We start from the raw sequence: 27,307 nt of genomic DNA, 5'->3' as shown, positions 1-27,307 counted from the left end.
TTGGTTGAATGGGATAGGCAAACTCCACCAGTGTGGCTTGCAAATCATGGTTATGGATTAGCCTCAGCGTATTGTGAGACCCTTTTGTAGTTTCTGTATTAACCCATTGTTAAATAAAACATGACACCTGTGAGCCTTTGAGGCCAAAGGCAAGTATCCAGGTAAGGACAAAGGAAAGGGTCTTTGCACACTGTCCCTGGGCTGGACTGTCACCTATCACAAGTTAAATGAGCCTTTGGCTTGAAGAGGGTAGAACTGCTCCCTCTCTTGCCTTTCTCTTTACAATAGGGCACTCCTATCTTATGTATTCCTTAATAAATCAACTTTTTATTTATATTTATATGAACGCCTGATAGTGTTCACCAATAGCTGGGCTAAGCCTATTCTTTATCCCCAATGCCAAGGCAATAATATTTTGAACATTTTTTCTCTTTTCTGCTACTTAATGACTTGCTGTTCTTTTAGAGCTCTGCATATGCTCAAGAGCATATCCTCTAACAAGGACTGCTGCTGAATTCAAGCCTCCAGCCCCTTGGCTCCCCTCTTCCTCTCTGATTTTCTCATCCTTTGAAGACCAGGAGATTCCAAGAACTTCTCCAGCAAATCTGCAGGGGACTGAGAGGCTCTTTTTAAAATACTACAAATTTGGACCATAAAACTATTTACATAAAGAGCTATACATATGCTGAGACACCGTGAGAACCAAGATTTGGTACATGGTACAAAATGATGCCTTCTGTTTTAAAAGTAAACAAGTTCCTTATTTTCATAGTTATGTATGAAGATAAGTATGGAATTGTGTGATTGAAAAATTTAGTTCCAGAAGCCAAAATGGGGTCTGAAAGAGTTTTCCAATCCCTGGGTCATGGAATTCTGTACTTTCGGTCATTTTCAGTGATTGGTAAGACCCCCAAACTAAATTATGCAAAGTGGCAAGAGGGTTGCAAATAATAATGGTAATAGCAATAATCACAAAAGCTATGAAATGTGTTTCTTTGGGGGTTGCACTTGATTGCCTTTAGGAAATCTGTGAAGAAAGGCCGTTTTAGGTCCCTGATGCTATTATTTGAGTTTTAATGTACTTGTTTTTATTTCCTGTACTGTAGGTTGTTTTAAATTATAAATTATCTTGAGTATTGAACTGAAAAATGGTCTAATAAGAAGCAACTATAATAGTAATAATGTCTTATTTTCTTCAACTACATAACGTGCATTCTTTGTTCCAATAATCAAATGTTTACTTCTTCTGGTGATCTTGATTTCTGAATGCTTCGTTCTGAAAGAGAAAGAGAGAAATATGAGAAGATGAGACAGCTAACGTCTGACCTGAGGACAAGATTTGTAATATATATCCTTTCAGTCTGGTAGTACTTAACCTTAACGTGTCTAATGTCTATTGACAGACCTTTCATTCTCCACGCGTTTGTCTTGTCTCCTTTTAAAGCCAACAGAGCTAGCAGCTGTTATCTCTGCATCTTGTGACAAAGAGTTCCAGAAGTTAATTAAGTAAGTCTGCAGAAGTTATGTTCCTCAGAAAGGGATTGCAAGACAATTCTGAGAGATCCCTTGCACAGAGAGGGAGGATCCAGTCAGGCAGAAACAAAAGGACCCAACCTCACTTCTTCTCCAGCATCACGCCAAAATGGTGGAAATCAGACTTATTTTCAAGAGACCCCAATGCTGGCTTTGGGTTACGGCAGATACACGGAATTGTGCAGCCATTGAAAATCTGAGCACAGCATTTCCAAGCTTTAGTATCTGATCACAGAGCACCTTCTTAATACATCTAAAATATCAGCCTTGCTGGATTCAGGCACATCCTCTTCTTCAAACGAAAATATCTAACTCCTTCCATGTGCAGAAATGGGAATACTGTAGATCAGTGTTTCTCGACCTTGGGAACTTTGAGATGTGTGGATTTCAACTCCCAGAATTCCCCAGCCAGCATGCCGGCTGAGGAATTCTGGAGGTTGAAGTCCACACATCTTAAAGTTCCCAAGGTCGAGAAACACTGCTGTGGATGGATGGATGGAGAGATAGTACTACTTGGTCATTTAGCTATTGAAGATGCTCATTCCTCTTTTATGTTGGAAATCTGCTCTTCTAACGTGAGACTATTATAGTAATAGCATCCAAAGGGGGTCCTGGTTCTCGGACCAGTAAGCAATCTAGTCTACCCTTTGATTCTTTCGCAGAAATCCCACAAGCAGGGGAAACAAGGGAAGCCTCCATTCAGGGCATGAAGGCCCAACATTTCTGCTGTATTATTTCCTTCCACTTATTTTCAGAGGTAGATTGCTCCTGGATCTGGAGGCTCCATGTAGCCATGATAATTAACATCCCATCTTGCTATAGAAGTCTCTCCTTTAAGGTCATTTAAGCTTGTGGGGGTTTTCTACATCTTGCTCCAGCGAGTTCCATAAGTTAACTGCACTGTGCAAATATGCATTTTCTCCCGAGTGCTCTAAACTTGCTCTTCTCAGTTTCACTTGAAGCATTTGCTTTGGGGTTGGGACAGGCGCCCCATGCCTCTGTCTCCAGCCTTGATTAGCTGGGGGCTTTGCTCCCCTGCAAGGATGTTGGATAGACTCACCCCCAGTTTTAGCCTTGGGCCCTGCCATTTCTTGGGAAGTTGCTGCACAGCTCTCCTGCTGCTCACTTTTTTGGGATGGAGGAAGCAAGCTGAAATTAGTTGGAGATGGAGATTAGTTCTGAAAGTGATGCCAAGTGAGGCAAGAGCATGCCAAGCCTGCAAGCAGCCAAGGTCAACAAAACTCCGGTCGCCTGCCGGCCCCAGCATGAACAGCTCTTGGAATTAGCCAGCCTTTCATCTTCACCCTTTTTACTGGAGCCCTGACTTCAGCAAGGAAAGATGTTTTTGGACTCTGAGCAAAATGCATCCTGTGAAGCTTCTAAACATAGTAAAGGGTGACTCACAGAACAGGCACTCGGCACTCCACCGGGCTTGAACACATGGCCTTGGCAAACCTCAGGTTGATTCCCTAGGCCATCCTTGTGTCTTCAACTAAAAACAGAACTAACTTAAATGAATATCATCCTACAAACTTTTGAAAATACAAGCAGTCACTAACCAATGTAGATGAGCTACCATGATGACACAGAATGTTCACAAACATTCCAGAGCTTAGCAGACATTCTTAAAGGAAAGTGACCTCCAGTTGCTTTATTGCTTTGGAGAAATAGGACTGTAAATCGGCCCCAGAAACATTTGTGGGATAAAACTAGGGACGTGCTTCTAGCACACAGTTATGAATAACGATTACTGCTCTATGTCTAGTTTCATCCTTTGGTTAACACAGTATTTCTCAACTTTGGCAACTTTAAGATCTGTGGACTTCAATTTCCAGAATTCCTCAGCCAGCGTGCTGGTGGGGAATTCTGGGAATTGAAGTCCACAGATCTGAAAGTTACTAATGTTGAGAAACACTGCCTTAGTGATATGATAGAAAAGTGAGTTCTCTTGCGGCTTGTTATCAGCAGTTGAAAACATCCCCTATCAAATGTAGCAAGTGAAAGGCCTGACTGTGGGTTGCCTCTCAGCTTAGTGGTTACCCATATGGATTGGTCTATATGTGCAAGTGACAGATGCTCTGTCCTCTTTTCTTCTGCCCCATGCAAGAGATTTAATACTCTCTTAAGAAAGACATAAGCTTAGGTCTGTAGAAGGACAAGATTACCAAGTCAAAGTATCTTTTTCACAGCAAAATGCAGACAGCCTCAGCACAAGAAGAAAAATCAGGAGCATGGTTGCACCTTTTCAGACCAACACATTTTACTAAAAGACATACAGTTTAAGGCATAAGCTTTTACAGCTATAGTAAAATGTGTTAGTCTGAAAAGGTATGTCCAGATGCCTTCTGATTTGGGGCTATTGTAAACCAACACAGCTGTTCTACAATATTTTAAAAAAAAGAAAAGTGATGCTATACTTTGAGGTGTTTTTGGCACAGAAATCTGAGAAGCTATGCAGAAAATGAAGAAAAGGAAACTGATGGAAAATCTGAGCACATTTTAAGGTTATAGTACTTGATTACCAAGGAAACATTAAACCAAACTAAATGTGGTGAGCTTAACCATGGCTGGCTGGATACAAACCCAACATGCTAAGCCAGGATTAAAGACACCACATTAAGCTGTGTGAATTCACAGTGAATAATAGTGTCATTCCTTAGGGGCAATGGGGGGGAGGCTGTGCAAAAAAGTCAAGAAAGTGGCCATGACTATACAATCAAAGTCCTATTTATTTTTTTCATGTATTGAATACATGACGCGCATCAAAAAGGGGTGGGCTTTGATTGCACAGTCACAGAGGTCATCTTTACTTTTTTGATACCAACCCCATCTCCGTGGGCACCCCTGCCATTGCTATTTCCTTGGCCACAGTAGAAGAAAATCATCAGGAAATCTGTGAAACAGAAGGGGCTGTAAAGACTGCAGAAGAAGACTAAGGAATCAAAAAGTTTAAGAAATGGAGACGAAGAGGCAGCAGAGAGACCAAGAAGAGAGAAATGTCATGGAAGGCATCTCATGCACGAATACCATGAACAGGATCTTGGCAGAAAACACAGTTCAGTTTTTTATATTGGTTGAAAAAATAATCAGTGAAATCTTTAGTTTCATCACTTAATACAAGGACCATTTTGCTCAAGAGGTTATGCCAAGAAATTAGCAGATTCCACATTATGTTAGTCTCTGTCCATGCCTTCCCAGCCCTGGAAATGTTGGGCATATCAATGTTCCAATCTTATTAATTAATAATGCTCACACATATTCTCTCTCTCACACACAGACATCAGTGTTGGGGATTGTGAAAAAAGAACTGCGCCACAGGTCGCCAACCTCTGATATAAATCAATACAAATGGTTTTATTGATAGAGGAGCAGAATTCAGCACAACCAATTCTTCCTTCCCGTTCTACCCCCTTTCCATGACTAAAATTTGAAGTGGAAAGTCTGGCAACCTCTAGAACAGATGGGTGGGAGGTGCCAATGGAAGGTGGAAAGTGAAAAGCAAAGGGAAGTTGTGTTGCCTATATAGAAAATGCACCATTGGATGTAGCCCAATATGTTAAATCAGTGTCTCTCAACCTCAGCCACTCTAAGATGTATGGACTTCAACTCCCAGAATTCAGGGAATTCTGGGAGTTGAAGTCCACACATCTTAGAGTGGCCGAGGTTGAGAAACACTATGTTAAATGAAAGTCCCTGAAAATAATTCAAACAATTTCCAGATGTGTGAGGTCTTTTGAATTCTATTTTGTGTGAATAAAAGAGTCTTGTGTGTCGTAAGAGGCTTCTATAAATACCGTAAATAAAAGATATTAAAATAAACATTGGGTTACAGGGTCATGAATTATCAGCAGCCAGCTTTACAGGATTAAAACAGTATTGCAATGATGATGAAGTTGATGATTAGATTTTTATCCCATCTTTTGTATATATTTTGGTCAATTCAAGACAATGAACATAATACTCCTGCCTCCTATTTTCCCCACAACAGCTGTAGGTAGGCTGGGCTTAGAAAGAGTGACTGGCCCAAAGTCACCCAGATTAAAGGAATATTCTTCACCTTGTTTAATGCTGAGCATGTGGAAAATGATAGTAGTGAACTGGACAAACTGCTATCTATGATACAATGAAAGTATCTTGAGACCTGAATCTGATTGCCTTTTGTTTATAAAAGGCCAGGGACATACTGAAGGGGCCATACTTTTAATTTAGAGCAGTGTTTTTCAAACTTGGCAACTTTAAGATGCGTGGACTTCAACTCCCAGGATTCCAGCATGCTGGCTGGGGAATTCTGGGAGTTGAAGTCCACACATCTTAAAGTTGCCAAGTTTGAAAACCATTGATTTAGTGTTGCAGTGGTGTTGCAGTGGTATGGATGGTGACCTCACAGTGTCCCTGGAGAGTATTTCCAAACTGTTTTGTAGGGCGGGATTAAAAGGGTAAATTAGGTGCCCCCTTAAAACTCTCACAAAATAAGAAAAATTACTCTAATTCAGGGGGATTAATGAACATTTAAAGAGGTGTACCAGTAAGGCCCTACAAAGATTAAGGCACACATTTTGTTTCTTAACAGAAGAAACAAAACAAGAAATAAAGGAAGCGTGTTTTTACCACAACGTGGCAAAATGGTTAAAAAGCTGGCCACACTCATTCCAGGCTGCTGTTGCAGGAGAGATGCTGGGGGTTGCAGGTGGCCCGTGAACTCTGAATCACCTATCCCTGGTTTATAAAAACACACGTGGCACCTTTTCTAAATGTTCTCATCTCAATCAGTCGAGTCTTGCCAATGCATGTTAAGGTCATGATGTTATTAATCTGTCAAATCCAGTACCAGTTATCTGGCTTCTTACAAGTAGAAGATTCTGAAATCTAATACCATCCACATCTGTAAACCCTACAAAAAACAACAACCCTGAATTACAACAATAGGCGCATTCAAGGCACATTCAGGCCTCATCCAGATCCTAGAGCTATGCCAATCTCAGACTGGTGCCATCCCATTTCTCTGTGATGCTATGGCAGTGTTGTCCAAACTTGGCCACTTTAAGATGAGTGGACTTCAACTCCCAGAATTCCCCAGCCAGCCAAGTTTGGACAACACTGTGCTATGGTATGGAGCTTTGGAAAGCTCTGCCAACAACATTTAAGCTCAAGTCCTGTGAACACAATTTGGCAGCATTTTCTCTGGAGCTGTGTGTCGGTGGTACCCCAATAGTGTGAACTCCAACTCATCCCACCTCCTACAATTTGCCTCTTCCTCCTGAAGCAAGTGCCCTTCCCTCATCCTTCACCCCTCTTCCGCAGCTACCCCAAGGCCTGAGTTTGCAACTCTGACCTCAAAAAGATCAAATCCATTTTTTCCCTCTTTTTTCCTCCTTGCCATGAAACCAAGAGCAGCATCTTGGCTGGCTGGTTGCAGGAGGGGTTTTTTTTTGCACTTCCCATCAGGCAGATAAAAGATACAGGTAGTCCTCGTTTAGCGACTGCCTCGTACAGCAACCATTCACAGTTACAACGGTGATGAAAAAGTAACTTTGCAACCAAACCTTGCATTTACGACCTTCGCAGGTCTGTAAAGCAAAGGAAAGCTGAAGTAAGACTGTAAGCACAGTCACTGTTTCACTTAGCGACTACTTCGCTTAATGACCAAGTTGCCAGTCCCAGTTGGGTTCTCTAAACAAGGACTCTCTGTCTTCCTCGCTCGCTGATACCCTTTGCAGGAGTGGACATGGTGCAGTTGCTGGGAAGTGGAGTTACCCTTTCCTTGCCCTGCCAAAGCTCACCGGCTGCCAGCCACTCCCGTCTGCTCTTCTTCCTCCTGAAATGGCCTCCTGCCATCTCTACACCCCTCCAATTCCGTCGCGCTGCTTGGGCCAATTCCTCCCACGCGCCCCCACCGAGAGGAAAGCAACATCGTGCGCAACTTGTGTGGTTCCTCTTGTGCAACCGCTCGCATGCTCCGCTCAACCTGTCTCGCATCCCGGCATGCTCATTTTGCCATGTTTTGTAATTCTGTCCCGCAGCTGCAGAAGAACCGAAAGAAGAAAAGGGGTGGGGGTGGGGGTGGGGGTGGGGGTGGGGGTGGAGGGAAAGGCTGTGTTCATTCAGAAGCAAATTCACATCCGCCCAGACAGGCCATCTGGAGCTATCCAGAGCCAAATGGAAAAAGATAGAAGAAACCCACTCGAGAGACAGGAAAGCAAGAGGGAGACCCCTGAAGCTGGGCCCACAAAAGGCAGGGCTGTCTCTAACTGAGGGCGCTTCAGTTGCTTCTTGGTCAGTGACCTGAGGAGTTCTGTCGGGTGCGTAACAGCTGGATGTGCAAACAGCTGGCTGGGGTCTCTCACAGGCTGGCCTCTCCAGTGATGGTGCGCCATCAAGCTGTACTTTATCGGCAGAGTAAGCCAGCATGTTTTGTATAGTACTTTCCTTTGCGATGGTTGGTTGCCTTCGCCTCGCCCCTTCAAAACTTCTAAAGATTTCCATGGGTGTAGAGGCAGTATTTCACTCCTAAAGCTGGAAAGAAGGAAACGCTTCAGGCCAATTTGCCTATACGGTGTGTCAGTGTGCGGCAGCCATTTTCCATTACCGGGTCTGTGCTGTGAAGCCAAAAGCCACAGGCCCATACCAGGGCCACAAAATATCCAAAACGTGGGACTCAGTATGACTATCAACACCTCTCTTGTTGCCTGTCAAGCTTCATTCCCCCTTGGAAAATGGAAAGTTTTTCCATTTTCATCACCTCTTTAAAATTGGGAAGATGGCGTCCTGCAACGCAAGGCATCTGTCTGTAGCAGCAGCAGTGTCTTCGTTATGGGAACGCCCCACAGAAATTCTTAGGAAAGGAAAAATGGCAGGGGGCTGCAGCTGAAGGCTTGGGCTGGATTCGCACCACGCACTTAAACCTATGGCTGCATTCATACAACATGCCGTGCTGGGTTAGGTTTAACCTAGTTTGCGTGTGTGTGCCGGGGATCAGAAGAGTCAAAATGGCAGCTCAGCCGTGCAATCAAAGACCCACTCCTTTTTTGACTGGAAACCTCTTATGGACTTTTTGCGTAAAAATGAAAAAAAAAATGAACTTCTGATTTATGGCTTTGATGATGAGACCGGACGGATTACAGAAAGAAGAGTACTATGATGTAACTTTAGAGAGAAAGGTAAAAATATAATTGTACGTATAACTGCTGTGAAGAATACTTCTTTGTATCTTTTTTCTTTCTTTTTTCTTTTTCTCCAACTTTTGTTTCTTTTCTTGTACTTTTCGCTTTCTCTTTGCTTGCTTGCTTTTTCTTTTTTCTTCCTTCCTTTATATGAGTTTGCATTAGGTTTATCTTCTTTTTTTAAAGTTTCAATAAAAGTCATGTAAAAAAAAAAAGACGCAACCCTTTACATGCAACATTAAAAGGGACAGGGCTCCGATCACATGGTCACAAGCACCTTCTTGATTTTTTTGGACAGTCCCGACAGCCCTGCCCTGCTTAGCCTGCTATATGGGGATCCACAGTTCCACCCCATGTGCAAAAGGGGTGAGGTTTGTGTTGTGACGAAGCAACCCTGGATTGGTTTTGACTCCCCCCCCCCCAAAAGACTGCTTAAACCCAGCCTTCTTTTATTAGTTTATGTTTCAATGCCTTGGGCAAACCCAGATAATAGGCTAATTCAATAACCAAGTTAAGTATGTGGGGCAAGCAGCCAAAAGTAAACTGGGTGATAAGGAGCCTGCTGGTGGGAACCAGATTGCCTTCTGGATTATCTTTTTGTGACTGGCAACCGTCAGCCACATCCATTTTGTGAACAAGCAAACATGTCATGGCATCCATTTGGTGAGAACACCTCTGACATATTCTCCAAATTCTAGCTGTGCTCACTGGTCAAAAAATAATTTAATGATCCTCTGCTCTTCCCATTCATCCAGCATTCTCCTCATCAGCCACCCCATCCCAGCAGCTTTCTATTTGATGATTGCTTGCACAAAAAAATAAATAAATAAAAAGACAGCAAGGTTTGTTTTAAGACGATTCAACGGTGAAGCAAAACAAATATTTGACCTAACTCCACAATGATTTTTAAAAGACAACAAAATCATTTACCCTCTAAAGGACATGTCACTCTGTGCCATTTTCACACTGCTAAGAGTATCAACTGGAGTGCCACAGACCTAAGTCCTTGGCTTTGTGCTGTTTTTATAAATGACCTGAATGAAGAGCTTGAAGAGACACTGAAAAAGTTTGCAGATGACACCCACTGGGAGGGGTGGCTAATGCTTTAGATCAGTGTTTCTCAACCTCGGCAACTTTAAGATATGTGGACTTCAACTCCCAGCCTGGCTGGGGAATTCTGGGAATTGAAGTCCACACATCTTAAAGTTGCCAAGGTTGAGAAACACTGCTTTAAATGAAAGAGGAAAGATTCAAAAAGATCTAGGCAGGCTCAAACTGAGGAAAGATTCAAAAAGATCTAGGTAGGCTTTAAATGAAAGAGGAAAGATTCAAAAAGATCTAGGTGGGCTCAAATTGAGTTGAAATTAATAGGATGGAATTTAACAGGGAGAAATGTAAGTTCTACATCTGGATAGCATAAAATATCAGGCACAAGTATAGGAAGGCTTGGCAATAGGACACATGAAAGGGATCTGTCTGCCCTTGTTGATCACAAATTAAATATGAGCCAACAGTGTGATGCAGCAGCTAAAAAGGCAAATGCTATCTTGGGATGCATTAACAGAAGCAGAGGGTCCAGATCATGGGAAGTAACTCTGTCCTCATTGGACCCCACTTAGAATCCTCTACTGAGCACCACAGTTCAGAAAGGAGAGTGACAAATTGGAGCAAGTTCAGAAACGAAGCCTTAGGAGAAATGATTACAACAATGTTTCTCAACCTTGGCAGCTTTTAGATGTGTGCACTTCAACTCCCAGAATTCCCCAGCCAGCATCCCCCAACTTTGCTGGCTGGGGAATTCTGGGAGTTGAAGTCCACACATCTTGAAGTTGCCAAGTTTGAAAAACACTGCTTTAGAACCTCACTACAATTTCAATACAAAAACTGAAGGCATCTGTGCCCAAGGGATCCATGTGCCCACAGCCTTAGTTAACCATCTCCAACTCAGTCTAGACCTCTTGCAACTGCAGCTCCTAGAAATGCTGGCTAAGAATCCTGCGGGTTTCAACCCCAACTAATCTAGAGGATATCAGTTTGGGAAAGGCTAGTTTAGGTGTTCAGATTTCCTGGTAGGCAACAATCTGAGGAGAGGAAGTTATGCTCTTACCATCGGGGCATTAAACTGCTGTAGTTGGTAGTGACACTAACCTGGTGCGAAGTGATATAACCCACTCACGTCATTTGTGCATATTCAACCAAGGGTCTAGAAGAAGTAGATAAGATTAGACTGATGTTAAGATTTGGTCAGGGGAGGTGGAAGCTAGGTGAGGGGCCATAGAGCAACGTGATTTTTTAGAAGTTGCCAGAGTGAGAATGACAGTAGGGCTAACCCTATGGGTTCTGGAAGTAGGATGCAACAACAGATAGTACTTTCATTTGATCAAATGAGTCTCTTCTTATGTTTATGTGTGACAGCCCTGCAGATTCCTCCATGCCTTTAAGACGGTAATAGAAGCATTAGAGGGGAACCAAAATATCAAGTGATCCAGCCGCCACCCCCCCAAAAAAGAGAGCCAGTTTGGTCTAGTGGTTAAGGCACCAGGCTAAAAAGCAGGAGATTGTGAGTTTCAGTCCTGCGTTAGGCAGGAAAGCCGGCTGGGTACTTTGGGCCAGTCACTCTCTCTCAGCCCAACCCACCTCACAGGACTGTTGTTGTGGGGAAAATAGGAAGAGGAAGGAGTATTAGGTATGTTCGCCGCCTTGACTTATTTATAAAAATAATAAAGGTGGGATAAAAAATCTTTAAAAACATACTGTTTGGCATTTGCCTTTAAAATCTTTGCTGAGAATCTGGGTACCTGAAATAATCCAGCTGAAATATGGTCTGTTGCCAAGAAAATAGTTTTGTTTCCTTTAATCCATAGAACCATAGAGTTGGAAGGGACCTTGGAGGTCTTCTACTCCAACCCCCTGCCCAGTGCAGAAATCTTCAGACCATTCTGGACAAAGGGCAGTCCAGTCTTTTCATGAAAACTTTTCATGAATGTATGATAATTTAGGGAATATTGCCAAAATCTGGAGAATTCAAAGTTGTCCTCTGCTCCAATGTGATTGTAATCTAGTACTGAACTTTGGCGAAAGTGCACAAAAGTTCATGCGTATCAACCAGTTGCATTGCTTGTTTTACACCTTTGATAGTTTTAGCGTTCCAATAAAATACATAATCTGAGTTATAACTTCCAAAGACACTGAGGAACGTTCTGGTTTTTAAAATTTATTGAAGCCTTTGACGTCATTTTTAGTAAATCTGGGTTTACTTAACAGCTCACGCCTCTCATTAAAACATAAACAGCAGTAGTGTAAAACCTAAAATACAATGATTGAGTTGGACCCTATCTTAGATTAATATGAGTTGAGCAAGGATTTGTGAATTAGAGTACAGTAGCTGAAAACACACAGTATTAGGAGGTCAGGAGTGGGCAATCCTTTCAACCATTAAGCCCATTTGGAACTTTTGAAACAACAGCTCCCTGCTCAAAAAAGCTTCCTACCAGCCAAACAGAGCCCTTCTGCAGTCACCAGCCTTCCCATTCTTACCCTGTGCAGCAGTATTGTGCTACTGCAGAAGTAGCTTCACATCTGCTTCCTGGAGTTGGGAAAATGAGGAAAGGGGAAGATAGAAAGGCCATCCAACTGGCCAGTGCAAAAGCATGGGGAAAAAAAATCAGAGTTCCGGCCTAGGGCTACAAAATTCCAGATGACTGTGGCAGCAAAGAATTTGTGCTTTCTGTATTCCTTTGCCATCATCTAGCGGTCATCCAGATTTTGGCATCCCTGACACTACTCCAGCTAGAACTGTGTCTCCTGTCCTCATTCTTTTCTTGTTGACTGCAACAAGGAAGAAAAACCAAGCTGTGGACTCTGTCAGATGAGAGGCCAAATTGCCATTCCATTTAGAAGTGACAAAAGGCTGGGGAACTTGGACTTCAAGAGGGAAAGGAGAAAGCCCAGGGTTGAGAAGCAGGAGTTCCCACCCATGGAAAAGCATGTGTCTCACTGTTCCTGTCCCTGCAGTGTTTCCTCTAAAGCAATGTTTCTCAACCTCAACAACTTTAAGATGTGTGGACTTCAGCTCCCAGAATTCCCCAGCCTGAGGAACTAAGCTGGAAGTTCCAAACAGCCCCACTTGTGAAGAGCTCTAGAAGCTCCAGAGTTCTGTGGGGACACAGTGGTCCAGTGTGGATCTCAGATCAATGTATAATTTGTGTGAGGAAAGGGCCTTATTATCTTATCATCCTCTTAGCAGGTGGGCATACTTTAAGCAAAGCACTGTGTTGGCACCATCTACCCTTTTATCAATGGGCCTGCCAGGGTCTCAAGAGGCACTTTTACAAATAAAATGGATGCTAGAACCTAGTGTTTCACATTACAGCATGCCTCTTTTCCACACACACACACATCCACACTCACACTCCACATTATGGAGACTCATCCATGGACCCTAAAACTGTGTGCCATGTTCCTGCAGCTTCCTTTGGCAAGTAACCTGGTCTTCCTTGGCAAATAAAGCACATGGATTTTACATGCAATAAAACTGACTGTCACTTAAGTGTGTCCATTCATAGTGTTGGAAGTCTCTGCCCTGTGCAGAAAGGGTTTCCTTTCCTTAGCCTCTTACATATGCACATAGACATATTGAACAAATCAGAGAAATCAAAATCAGATGAGGCAGGAAGGTTATTAGGTACCAAGACAGGTATCTGTGGACATATTGGTTCCTTTGAGACTATGTTACTCATTACTGAAGCAAACAATCATTCAGAAAATACTAGTCCAGCATTTTGCTCTACCATACGTCCACCAACATTTTAGTTAGGTTCCCACACGGGGCTGCAAACATCCAGATGACCAGAGGAGGGAAGCAAAGAGTTAAAGTTTACTCTATCACAGCCATGTGTTGTTTTTATTATCTAAGAAATCTTATGGAGCCAATATGGAATTAGAGGACATTCTTAGAAACAAAGATGATTCTGGAGACTGATGGCTTGCTTTGATGGTTTTTACTGTATTTCAAGTTAAAATAAATCTTTATAACTTTGAAAAAGTAAACATGGTGGCAAGAGGCATTATTTGGGGATTGCAAAACTAGAGTCATGACTAATTTGAAACCTGGTGATTTTTCAGCGGGGTGAAATTTTGAACCAAGAGGTTGTTTTTCAGAAATGGATCGCTACTGAACATGGGCATCCTCAAGGAACAATTGTGACCACCCTCTTGACTTTTTTGACAACCCCCCTCCCCCTTCCTGTGAGCGACTCTTGCTGCTGGATAGGATTTTGTCGTTCTGGTGCCATTCTCGTCTCTTTCCTTTTGCAATTCGTTTAATGTTAGCTCCTAATTTGCAGTAGCGACTGTTCCTACAACAATTTGCCCATGTGCTGGGATCATTGTTAGATGGCCTGGCCACTCTGGGTGTTCCATCATTTGAACGATACCAGACACAGCTTAATAACTAAGAGAAAAGGATCCTTTGTAATGCCCAGGCCACCTACATTAAAAAAAAAAAAAATTTGAAGCCAAATGATCTTTAATTTAAAAAAAAAATGCTGTCTTAATTTCACACATCACAGTTTTATTGTGGATTTTACTCTCTGATTTATATGTGTGTTGTAAAAAAACAAAATAGAAAACATACCGAAACTAATAAAATAATAAGCAATAAACACACTCACACACACACGGCTTAATATCCTCCAAAGAAATAAAAACTACTTAAAACAGAGCATAGCAATAATTTTATTCTGCTTTTTATGCTTTTCATATAAAATGCTGTGTTCCTCTTTTTGCTGAGATTATAACAAATTAAAAAAGAATACAACATTTTATTTATTGATATGCATAGTCTAACTTCTTTCTAGAACCCCGAATGGCTTATATTTATAATTTGTACAATACAAAAGAGCATTCCTCTTATGATGCTAGGAGGAGCCCCAAAATAGCTATAGTGTCTTTTTCTGAAACCCAGAGAAGAGCTGGCATGCCTTCTTGGATCAAACCAAGGTCCATCTAATCCAACATCCTGTTTCCAACAGCTGCAAGCCAGATGCCTCCAGGAAGCCCACAAACAACTTATGAAGGCAACAGTTTTGCTGTGTTGGTGGTCCCCCCCACACCTCATCTATTGGTTTTCAGAGGTATATTGCCTCTAAACATGGAGGCTTCATTTAGCTAACCCCAAAATCTCTCTAGCTCTGCCTTCTGTCTCCAGTGGCATTAGCTAGTGGATTAGATATTTTCTAGATAGTGCAAATATTCATCCTGTTATTTATTTATTCCCCTTATACAATGCTCCGAAGTAAATTGTTTCCAAACATGGAAGTTCCCTTATTGAAAATAATACATTTTGTGGTTTTGCTGCTGAAATGGTAATTTTACAATAAATTCCCCTTCCTCTGCCTATTGCAGCCCAAGATTTGTTCCGATTCCCCCCTCAGTCACAAAACTGATTTAGCAACCTGAAGCCTGTCATAATCTTTCATCCTAACCTACCTCATAGATTTTCCTCACGACAACCCTACAAGGTTGCCTTATGAGGACTGCATGGTAATATTGGAGGAAGAGAGGGGACAATGGTTATCAAGAAACCAGCATCTATTTATCTATTATCTATTATCTATTGAACAAATAGACAGGTATTCCATGTCTTATCTTATATAAACTGAAAATACTTTATAGCAATATAAAAACAATAACACAAAATTAAAACCAATCCATTCAAAGAAGACAAATATTAGGCAAATTAATGATCAAAGAAGGGCAGCAAAGTTATAAGAACAAGATGAGATGGGGTGTTGCTGTACTATACACTGGCCTCCTTCACACAACATGCTTGTCCCACTTTCCAGGTACACACAATATATTAACCATAAACTAATCCAAGAGGTTGAACTTGTACTGAAACCGCGAAAAAGCTTAACCCAGGCTAACGTTTAGCAAGGTTAGCATGTTGTATAAATGAATCAGCTAGGTTTTTACCTATGCTGGGTAAGTGTGTGATGTGAACACCCCCATTAGGACAGAAGGGCCCAAACTTTCTGTAACTGGACTGCCCTTAAAACAATGAGGATGCACTCGAGAGTCACAGAGGGGGGAGCTAGGATGCAAAATGGGTGGAGTATCATTAGGCAGGCAGGCGGGGCAGACTCTCTCTTTCTTTTTTCCCATTTTTGGAGAAAGAGTTGAAATATCCTTTTTTAAAAACTGCATTAATCCTGTGCACTAGAGTTTTACTGTGTTTCCTATCTAGAAATGGCAAGAAAGTGCACCACCCTATTTTCAGTCACAGGAGGCTCCAGCAGGACACACATAAAAAATGGACAGAAGTTTGATTGCATTGGCATGCCCACCATCTTGACTGTTTTGACCATGCCCTGCAGACACCCCCGCTCTCCAGGGACCACAGACAAGAGCTGTGAAAGGGGTGAAGAAATGCAGGATAGTGGACTGTTGGCCAAAGATTCCTCTTTCTGGAGAACTGCCATCTCTCTTAGGGCTCCCAAAACTATGGAACTGGTTCTGCTCCTGATTATATTTTCATGTTGCTACTGAACTGCAGCACACACACTCAAACAGGTTATCAAATAAACCAATGTTCTTGGTTCATGGAGTACATTGAACTAACAGGCTGGGTTTGCACACATAAAAACCATCCAAGCTTGAGCCGTTGTATGGATTTGGCCATTAGGTCTAGTTGATGTGATTTAGTATGTTGTCTTGTGGGAACAGGTGACGAGGAAGCCTTAAACTGAACCTGTGTTTATGAAAAGAACCTTTAAGAGGGCTGGTCAAGTTCAGTGTGGCCATGTCTAAATCTGTAAATGGGAGGCCACATCCCCACTGTTGAGGTCACTGCTGGAATGGATCTGAAAAGAAGGTAGAGGCCCTGACTTTGCAGAAAATCTTAAGGCACTAGAAACGTGAGTTCCTTCTAATGATCTTATCTGGGGAGCAGGAATCTGTTGGACTTTTAATGTTGAGGCACCTCCCTGCCCGGTTTATGCTCAGCCTATAGAAAGGTGCAAATAAACTCTGGCTGGATTCCTTCCCACAACATGTTGAACCGAAATGATGCCACCCCTTTTTAGCCTAGTTTAGTATCTAATGTAAACCAGACTGTGTTCTAAGAATTAGGGATATCATATCTAGCCTGCAACAGTCCAGATGACCACCCTAAAGCACCAAAGGGATACATAAAACTCTCACTTTTTCTTGCTATCTAGTGGCTGTTCAGAATTGTGCAGCCCACTTACAGTAGCTTGACAGGAATGCTGTCTGAGGGCAGCTACTGAGGGCCAGCCTATGGTTGTGTTAAAATGCAGTCCACCAGAAAAAATATAGAAGTAGGTCAGTAGGAAATCTCCTGCCCCAGCAGCGAAGTCCTATTTGGCCTCAGTAACGAGGCTGGTGTGTTGTGCTATTTTACATTTTTAATACAGGAGAAGGTTGGATTCCCTGATGTTTTCCTCTCTCACTAGGTCTCACCTATTAGCAGGAAAAACAGCCACTCGTTGCTTTCCTTATTTATCACATACAACAGTAGAGTGAGGCCAGGCAAGTTGTAGGCTGACGATTCAAACAGCAGATTTAGCCACTTTTGCCTGACTAATATGAGGCTGGCACATCGGTGCTCTGAGGTTGTGACCTGGTCAACAGGATATTTCTCAACATGGGTCTAGCACCCTTTTGAAAGAGTGCTAAACCCATCTCCAAAAATAGCTTGGCCGACAGGTCACAGGCATGGAGGATGGATACAGGAATAAGTCCTCCTGGGGTATTGAGATCCCTCTTACGTCATGCCACATGCCTCCTCCACACTTGTTATGTGCTGATCAGGCTAAATTAAACAAAGGAGGAGTAAAGGATGAAGGGGTAGGAAACAATCAGTAATAAGCATACTCTATTCTAGTCTAGGGGTGGAAGCAAATGGCGGTTCTGCCAGTGAGTGGCTTTGGCCAGCAGCAGCTGATAGTAGCCAATGGAGTAGCCAACTAGCATAGATTAATAGCATCACACCCCACCCCCAGAATGTAATAAAACATTAAGAAGTATAACCATGTGAACCCCCTCCTTGTGGGCAGAAGCAGTGGAAAACCTGTAATTAATATTGCTTGGCAGAACCCAGATTACTCTTCCAGTTGAAATCAACCTTTTTTTAAGAGCGGGGGTCTAAGGCTCTTTCAAAAGAGTGTGAATCCTGTGTATGTGAGCAGCCTGCCACATAATCAGTGGTGTCAACGAAGCATGCTGGAGTGTGTCCGTGAAGCACAAAATTCCATTGGGAGAAGAAAAAAGGAAAAGCATTGCTTTAAAGCTGGAACAGCTGGAAATAACTTTAGACTACCTCAGTTGTTGGTTGGAAATGAGACAAAGGGAATCCATGAGGACAAAGCATAACAAGTAATTAACAGGCCATGTTCATGTTTCAATTAGGCGATATGTGGAAGATTGATTGATTGATTGATTGATTGATTGATTATGTGATGTCAACTCTTAGCAACCACATAGATTTCTCCAGGAAGATTTGTTCCTAACCTGGTCCTTCAAGTCTTCCAATGGTGGTAGAGCACTTCACTCCAAAGAAAAAGAGCTTGTGGCTCCTGAACCTCAGAAGTGTGGTGTTTGTGCATTTGGGCAATGTGATGTAACAGTTGTTCTGTGATAGTGGAACAAGGGTCACTGGGTTTTTAAAAGGACAGGCATTGTAGAATCAGGCTTCTCCAGAGCAGTTTAATTCCATGCCTTTCCAAAACGCTCTTAAACAAATAAAGGAGAGTACAGTATGCAATTTTTAGCAGTCAGGTTGTGTTTATCATCACCCTAAAAGCTATGATTTGTAGCTAATGGTGGACCTCCAGGAAATATGGTCAGCTGTTTAAAAAGGTAATCTCCCTTAAGGTGACCATACCTCCAGTTGACAATGTGGACGTGCCTATGTTTTTTTCTAAAGAATTATGCAGAAGGGATTTCCCTCTGCCTTCTTTTAGGGTTGTTTTCAACTTTATAGTCTAATCTATAGCCCTGGGTTATAGATGTTTTCCCACCCTAATATCATCCAGGTCCCACCTTTCTGAGCTTTTTTTAAGATCAGGCAAGGGAGGCTAGGCCAGTGTTTCTCAACCTCAGCAACTTTAAGATGTGTGTTCTTCAACTCCCAGAATTCTCCAGCCAGCATGCTAGTTGGAGAATTCTGGGACGAAGTCCGCACATCTTAAAGTTGCTGAGGTTGAGAAACACTGGCTAGGTGCTGCTGGTTGTTCTGACCCAAATGGTTTAAAAAATCCATTTAAATTATGAACATGGCAGCACCTGACTTACGACTTCTGCTTCATGATGCAGCCATGAGCTCTGGCATAGGAAGGAAGGAAGGAAGGGTCTCTGAGCACCAAGCAATGTGACACCAAGCCAAAGTCTTCATCTCTCTGGCTGAGGGGAGGCTGGCAACTGAGGGAAAGTTTACCCAACCTTATATGTCAACAAGGAAACACTGTGGGTCAGAGAGATATGGGGGTTATGCAGGGAAGCTAGGTAGGAAGCAAATATTTTGTAGGATTTAGATTTGATATTTCTTCTCCACATTAAAACTGCAGGCCTGCTGTATTCTTCTCCCTCAAAAGACTTTATTTTTGGAGTTTGCACAAGGAAGAAAGACCTGCCGTCAGAAGAATCAGCTCTATCTTTCTGCTTGAGTCATGGCTTTGAGCCCATCCAAACAGCCTCCTTATCCTGGCACAAAGACACTTTACTTATCACGAGTTGAGGACATGCCCTCACAACCTGGTCTCTATCTCATTATCAACCCATTGCTAAGGCAGCACAAAGAAGGCTTTTGGCTTCTGGTGTGGAAGCAGTGTTTCACATTATGCCAGCACAAGACACTCTGTGTGGGTAGTCTAGAGTGCATGGAGGAGGGAGACAACTTGAGATTATGCAGTTGGGGCCAGCAATCTCTTTGTTTCCAGCTGTTCCAGCAGCTATGCCATGGGACCACCCCTTCCACCCAGTCACTGGGTTCTGTGCCTGTTCCGCAATGCTGGTTTACTTGACATTTGTCATTGCCTCCACTAAGAGATCAGGAACCCAACGGATCCTATCAGGCAGCTGGATTCCAAAGGAAGCAAGAACTCCAGGGACATTGGCTGTTTAAATGCTTCACAATGCTTCTTCCCAGATTCTTCCCCACCTGGGCTGAGCCACCATTTATGAGCTAAACTATCAACTGACATGCCTTCTATCTCCTGATAGTTTATGTCTGTTGTCTTCTGATCCAGAGGGCTTTTTCTATGCATTGGGAGTAGAGGGTAGGCAGATGGCCTTCCTTTGCTCTGGCTGAAAGGGAGACTAGTACTCCTGTTACCACAGCCAACATTTACTGTATGCCTTTATTCACTGTATTTTGAAAATTAGGTTGACCTACTTGTCTACACATGCATAGCAAAAGTCCTTTCTCAAAGGCCAGCTCTTCAGCAACACACAGTGTATTCAGCAGTTCCATCTTGGCTGTGCTAATCTGGACAGCAACTAGGTGGTAACCAGGAGATATATATATTGCTGCCACTTAGAGGTCAGTAGATTGACCAGCTGACAAATCAATAACCACTTTGAGAAAATTATGCGGATTGACTTGGGAGCACCCATAGCTTAATATGTCTATTAGCCACACTGGAACCCCAAAATACTTAGGCAGCGGCTGGAGTGTACTCTTTGCTACCACCTAGTGGTCATGAGGTCTAGAGGCTGGAAAATTGTTTGGAATTTTTATGTGTACTTTTTGGGGGGGGGGGGGGAAATTGTAGGGGAAAAATTTAATAGGACAGCACACCCATACAAGCACCCTGCACAGCACACTGGCACACCTTCTAGATGGCAGTTGGCAGCTTTTCCCATCGTTGGCGATATTCGAATTTTAGCCAGGGGAAACCACCAGTCACTGCTCTTGCAGTGTTCAAGGATACAGCTGTGGAGAACTGTACACAGCAGCACAGCATGGCCTCATTCCCAATGTATAGACTGGCCCGCGGTGAGAGAAGCAAGATTAGGAAAATGGTATTTTCCCCCATGTTTGGTTCTGGATAGATAGATCCCTGTGTGGATTAACTTTCTGCCTGTAAGAGGATTCAAGGCACTTACTGCAGCCAGCGGTGTGGTGTGCCTGAATTAAAGAGCAAAGCCATAACTCATCCAGAGACAAAAAGGAAGACTCCTTTGCCCAAGCCAACAACAGGGAGGTATTACCCACTGGGCTGTGTTTCCTGAAGGCAAGCTGTTGTGCTTCATTTTCTTTGGGTCTGGTGCAGTTGGGCTTTGCATCTGGTGCAGGAACTCCCATCTAGCAAGAGTACATTAGGAGGAGGCCAATCCAGAGTAGTAAATTTTGCAAAGGTGCGGTAGCCATGTGCATAGGATTCCAGATTTGATTTCGAAAAGGTGTTTTAGAACAGTGTTTCTGAACCTTGGCAACTTTAAAGATGTGTGGACTTCAACTCCCAGAATTCCCCAGCCAGCAGCATGCTGGCTGGGGAATTCTGGGGGTTGAAGTCCACACATCTTAAAGTTGCTAAGGCTGAGAAATACTGCTTTAGAGAACACAGTAGCATGAACGTAATACCTGCCTGCATTTCTTTGGAGCAGCCACACCTAGGAAGCTGTTTCCTTTGTAACAGCAGGTGGCAGCATCAAACCAACCGTAGCCGATCTCAGAAAAACTATGCAGACGTGGTTAGTATTGGGATGGAATGCCACTAGGAAATCCCAAGATGTTAAGATAGACAAGGAAGTAAAAAAAAGAAAAGAAAAGAAATCTCAGAAGACACCGGCAAACGCAACCGTTTTGTTGCCAAGAAGTGGATCTTCACCTGCAGAAAGCTCCAGTTTCTTTTGGGCTCACCAAAGCCTCCCAGTGTTTGGTCAATCCCTCTCCAGGCCCAAGTATCGGAATAGTCCTTCTAGTTCTGCCAAGAAAAAAATACGGAACCCTTAGCGAGAGCCAGAGAGCAACATCTCCTGTCCCCTGACATTTCAGAAGAAAATGTCAGGATGGTGCTTCTGGTTTCCTTCCAGAAAGCTGAAAACGTCTGAGATTGCTTGAGAGCAGTTCCCCAGCCATCCATCTCTGTCACTGTGTTCGCACAACCCACTGAATTAACACCTTTTCTGAGTTTCCACAATCCATTAGCTCATAAACTAGCCATGCAGGCTGGGTTTTCATGGTACCCTAAAGCACCAAAAAGAAAACCAAGATGAAAACTAGCCATACTTGGCACATTATACACGTATAACCACTAGGCCTTCAACTGATCTGCTTAACCATGTTGTGTGAATGCAGACAGCATGAAGGGAAGTTTGAAGTCCCACCCAGTTGTTAGATTCTTTGTCAGCAGTGATGCTGACTCTAATTGAAAGCTGGTTACATTTTGAAAATCAGGCTGGCTTGGAAGGAATGAAGTGTACAGATTCCTAAATGAAGATGTCAAGCATCTTGCCTTTCCAGCAGCCAAATTCTTGCCGGGAAAACAACTGAAACCTCCTACTATGGATTCTTATTTTCTGTACATGAAAGTGTGACCTTCCCACTACAGTTATGAGGCTCCACTGTAATAGGAACGAGTGGAAGTGTGTATGTGCGTGTGGAGGGGAGGGGTGTCTCATACACTACTTTTTCAATACAGTGCTTCAGTCAGTCATGCTCCCCACCCACCTCAAGTGGCTTTGGGCCAGAAGAGTGTCGGGCTATCTGATAGCAAAGGCTGCAGTTCCAAAGCACATGTGTGCAGACAGAATCGTACCCGCCTGCATTGTATTCATTGTGAACATGTTTTGCTTACAAAATCCAGATAAGAAGTATAATGTGTAAGATGCAACATCCCTCCTTCAGACAATTTCAGAGTACAAGTACAGTAATGGAGGCAAGGAGGATCAGTTTAAACAATGCAGTCATGCAATGGTGGAGTGGGAAGGAACCCTAAAGATCTTCCAGTCCAACCCTCTGCAATGTGCAGGAAAACCAATCAAAGTGTCCTGAAGAGGTGGTTGTCCAGCCTCCAGAGTTGAAAGACTGCATTGGTTGAAGAGTTCCACTTTCTGTCTTGGATAGCTTTTTAGACCAGTGTCTTTCGAATTTGGCAACTTCAAGATGTGTGGACTTCAACTCCCAGAATTCCCCAGCCAGCATGCTAGCTAGGGAATTCTGGGAGGTGAAGTCCATACATCTTGAAGTTGTCAAGTCTGAAAAACACTGTTTTAGACAAAGGAGCTTTTAAGCTGAGAGAGAGAGATGAGCTAGATTCACATACAGTAATACACTAGTCTAGGCTAAAATGGGCATTGGTTAATTTGTGGCTCAACGTGTGGTGGGAACTCAGCTATTATCTGTGGATGAAGCAGGACATCAAGTTTATTTATAAGTTTATTTGCTGGTTATATATCCTGCCTTTTCTCCTGGAGTCCAGAATGACTTCCATGGAATTCTCCCTTCTCTTTATTCTCACAACAATCCTGAAGGGTAGGTTGGGCCAGGCAGATCTGTAGGGTGGGTCACATAAAAAAGGGTTGGGCTTCAACTACACAATCAAGGCCACCATCTTGACTTTTTTGACCCTTCCTGAAGATGCTCCTATTGGGCTGATAGAGAATGATTGACCCAATAAATTTCTATGTGTAGACTTGAATCTGGATCTACCCAGTCCTAGTTTAATATTTTTAATCATGGCGCCATACTGCTTCTTGTGAAGCCATAATTTATTTCTTCCTTCTGTTTCTATACCACGCTCATAAAAGCATATGCCTTTTAACAAAATGTGTTGGTTGGAAAAGGTGCTACCAGACTCCTCCTGATTTTTTGCCACCATAGACTAAAATGGCTCTCCTCCTACACTGTTGGGATTGGGGAGACTCAGCTAGGAGTCCCCACTGGATCATGGAATAGATCAAGGGGACAGAATGAAGGGAGACCCCAAATATGCTGTCTTGAGCTCCTGGAGAAAAGGTGAAGAAAAAGTGAAGAAATCCAAAGGCTTGGATGTGCTAGAACAATGTTGCATCTTCGACATCTTGCGGTGTGGCTGAAATTGGCTTGGGTTGAGCAGAGGAGCAAGATACAGTCCCTGCACATGCTCAGAGGCAATTTCTCAATCATCACTGCTGCCATTTTTTTTTCCTTTTTTAAATCAGAGTTATGTGCTCTGGCCTTCATTCAGATCCACTGAGCTTCTCCCCAGTCCCTCTATTGTGAGACTTCTTGGCTAATGTGAATTCTGTTGGCCGCCAAAACAAACAAACAAGAAAATAATAACACACACTTGGGATCAGAAACTTCTTCAACATGTCCTTTCCCCCCATAACCCAGTAGGAACAGAAAAGATTTTTCCCCCATTCTAGCACCATACAAAATTATTGTTTCCTTCTGTATAGCTTTTGGCAACATTCCTTTTTCCAAGAAAATAAACCCATTCAGCTTTTCCAGAGTCAGCCCATGATAGAAAACTGGGGAAACCAAGTCAGATTGCTCTGTGTCAGGCAGCTGTGGAAACAGCCAGGCCAAGAGCCAGAAGAAAGAAGGAATAGGCAGGTACCAGGGGTGTCCGCAGGGTACAGTAAAAAAGAAAAAAAATTCAAGATGGCAGCTACAACACTGTGATCAGAGCTCTGCCATTTGTGTGTGTGTGTTGCATGTAACACATTGGCTGCCATCTTGACCTTTTTTTACCACAACCTGAGGACATCCCTGGCAGGTGCTATCTATGATGAACAAGGTCTTGGCCAAACAGCATCACGGTACATGCAATGACTTGTGTGGGAGATATTCAAAGTGCCTGTCAACTTCCTTGAAACAGCTGTTCAGTGTTTCTGATGACGCCCTGAAAAGTCCCTTTGAAATGACCTTCACTGGAACAAGCATGGGAGGGGTGGAAGAGCTGGCTTTGGGGTCTGGGGAACCCAGGCAAGAAGTTGATCACTGGACTTTCTTGACCTGCAAGGAACAACAGCAGTGGAAGTTGCCATCAGGTGGGTCATGGAACCTCACAGGGCAAGGAAGATTCCATGGTTACTTTGAGGACCCAGGAATCAGCCAAGATCACCATGACAACAATTTTGTGAGAGTGCTTATAATGCTCTCAAAATTCCAAATGTGCCCATTGGCCCCAAAGGATAGGGAACACACTAATCTACTCTGATTTGCACTGGCCCTTGAGGTCTATCATCAGAACTGCAGAAGATCCCAGTTGGACTAGGCATTATATTTCTCATAGTCATCAATCTGATGCCTCCGGGAAGACCACCAACAGGACCTTCTCCTGCTTCTTATCAGTTGGATACCCAGAAACAATACTGCTCATAATCGCAGAATTTCATTATGTATAACCATTAAACAGCAATCTTCTCCTCCTTCATAAATTGGCTCAGTCCCCTTTTTCTAACTAGTGGCCAACACTGGGCCTTGTGGCACTAGGTTCCAAATAGGATCCTTCCAGCAGAGACACAATGCTTTTGAGAACTTGTGATCTCCTGCATGCAAAACATATGCTTGGTGTTTGGACTATAGTCCATATGAGCCAACTTGGCTTCCCAGGCAAGGAAGCCACATCAGCAAATTCCCTTTTAAAAAGTATTTAAAATGTCATCCTCTCAACACTGTGATATAAATTAAGTCCTACTAAATCATGATCCCTCCATTACTGTCCATTCACCCAATATTTTGATGCCTGCACTACCCTCCTCTGAGAGACATCACAATATTGTGCTCCACATTAATTTGGAAATTCTCCCTCCCTTCATCTTCTGGGTTTGGGGAAGTACACTCTAAATGCCCTTCTTTGGCTAGTAGAGCTCAATTTTTCTTGTTTACGGCACCAGACTGAATATTTTTTGATCTAATCAAACAGATTTGCTTAATGCCTTCCAAACGTTGACATTCTTTCTGAAAACAATGGCAGTGGGCCAGTGAATTTGCTGCCAGTGCTGGAAAAGGCATTGCTTTCTGGCATCAAAGTCAATAAAATAATGGGCTTCTTAGGTGGTAAGGAAGGAAGTCCATATCCTTGGAAAGGAAGACTCCCAAAACTTCTCAAATGTGCCATGCCTTCCTCCCAACATATCTCCGTTGTTCAGAGCAAGGTAGATATTTTTGGCTGTGGTCCTAGGTGCCTCCACTATCCAGAGCACGTTGGGTGGTATGGGAAGGAGCAGGACTCTGTTGGTGATGGCACCCAGATTGCAGACTTCTGTGCCAAACCTTTGCTTGACACAGGTTTTCCTTAGCAAGGCACACCACAAAAGGTGTAGATTCATGCTAAGAGTTTCTCTGGGTACATGCAAACACATTTCACTCACCAACAAGTGTAACTAATATGCCCTACCTACTTTTTAGAACTTGTAGAGACACACTCCTTTTTTTTAATGTGTTCTTCTGAGCATATGCAAAGTATATTTCAGTCACCAAGTAAGTGGGAATCTCATATATCAGGATCTTCCCTAGCCCTACCATCATCTTAGAAACGTTTATGACAGCTTCTAATCGCTTTTTTTCTTTCAAGGAACTTTTTCACTTCCCAGTGGTTGCTCAGAATGTTAAAACTCTGCTCTGGGCTTCTATTATTATTTTTTTCATGTTGAATTTTGTGTTTTTTACTTAAGAAGTTCAGCGCTGTTTGGTGCATTTTCAGGAGGATCTACTCAGACTTTTCTGAGAAGTTGACACCGTCATCTTCAGCTGGATCCCCCAAAACCTGAATCTACACATCTCAGAGCCCCAAGCTCTAATTCTTTCCCATCATTAAATTGTAAGCTGCACAAGACAAGGATCTGTTTTACTCAGTGTTGTGCCCAATTAATTGTCACATTTACGAAAAACAGGCATAAGTATTGCCATTTTTCTTGTAAGTTCTTTTCAGCAACTTGGTCAGGAGGGTGGATGAACATTATTCTGTCTTACAGCTGAGCAGCAGAGGCTGTGGGTGGGTCGTTCGTCCAGACCCGTGTGTTGAGTGTGGCAGGCCAGAGGTCCCCAAACTGAAACTTCCTGGATCCCGTTCTTTGGCTGGTTTGCAAAAGGGCATATCGGTTTTCCCTTCTGACAGAGGCTGTAGGGCCCTGACCCATCTGGGACCCTGCCTCCTGTCTGGGCTGAGCACCGATCCAGGGGTCGGCTGTCTGAACACAAACAATTTCAGCAATTGCTTCCAGGGGCCAGTTGGCTCCATCTCACGGCTCAGCCGCTTAGAGAACAAACTCTTTGCAGATAAGTTATCTCCAGACTCTCCAGCTTAATTTTCCCCTGCGCCCCTCCTTTCTTTGTCTCTTAGTGGGGACCCCCAGCCCGGCTCATCTTTCCTGCTTTCTTCCCCAGCGCCTGCGGAGTGCAAGAGGCGCCCGCGTCCCAAGCCAAAGGAGCCCTCCCGCCAGCGACCTGCCTCCCCGTCGCCCCCGCCCGCCACCTGACCTCTGGCCTCGGGGTCTGTTCTCTGGCCTCGGGGTGGGGCGACGGACCCAAGGGGTGCGCTGCTCTACCAAGCTGGAGGAAGTTCAGTCCCGCTCTTTCCTCCTCGCTAAAGTCTCCTTGGCAGCCGCGCTCGCTGTTGGCAAGAGATGCGCCGATCTGGAGCGGAGCAGCGCGAGAGAAA

At 43.3% G+C, this 27,307-nt stretch overlaps 1 long non-coding RNA gene across 1 annotated transcript; it reads right to left on the bottom strand.

Annotated features, from left to right (window-relative positions):
* Window positions 1-1,168: 1,168 nt before the first annotated feature.
* On the bottom strand, window positions 1,169-27,276 carry LOC148214376 (uncharacterized). Its single transcript, XR_015798179.1, has 3 exons — window positions 27,127-27,276; window positions 21,545-21,640; window positions 1,169-1,276 (listed from the first exon to the last, which is right to left on the bottom strand). It is a non-coding gene; the product is annotated as an uncharacterized LOC148214376 (long non-coding RNA).
* Window positions 27,277-27,307: the final 31 nt, after the last annotated feature.

Source organism: Python bivittatus, unplaced genomic scaffold, assembly GCF_059951505.1.
Source record: "Python bivittatus isolate LINGU-HERP-01145 unplaced genomic scaffold, Pbiv_v1 ctg000690_np1212, whole genome shotgun sequence".
Classification (NCBI taxonomy): domain Eukaryota; kingdom Metazoa; phylum Chordata; class Lepidosauria; order Squamata; family Pythonidae; genus Python; species Python bivittatus.
Note: the sequence above shows the minus strand (reverse complement) of the source record. Positions and strands in the feature narration are given on the sequence as shown.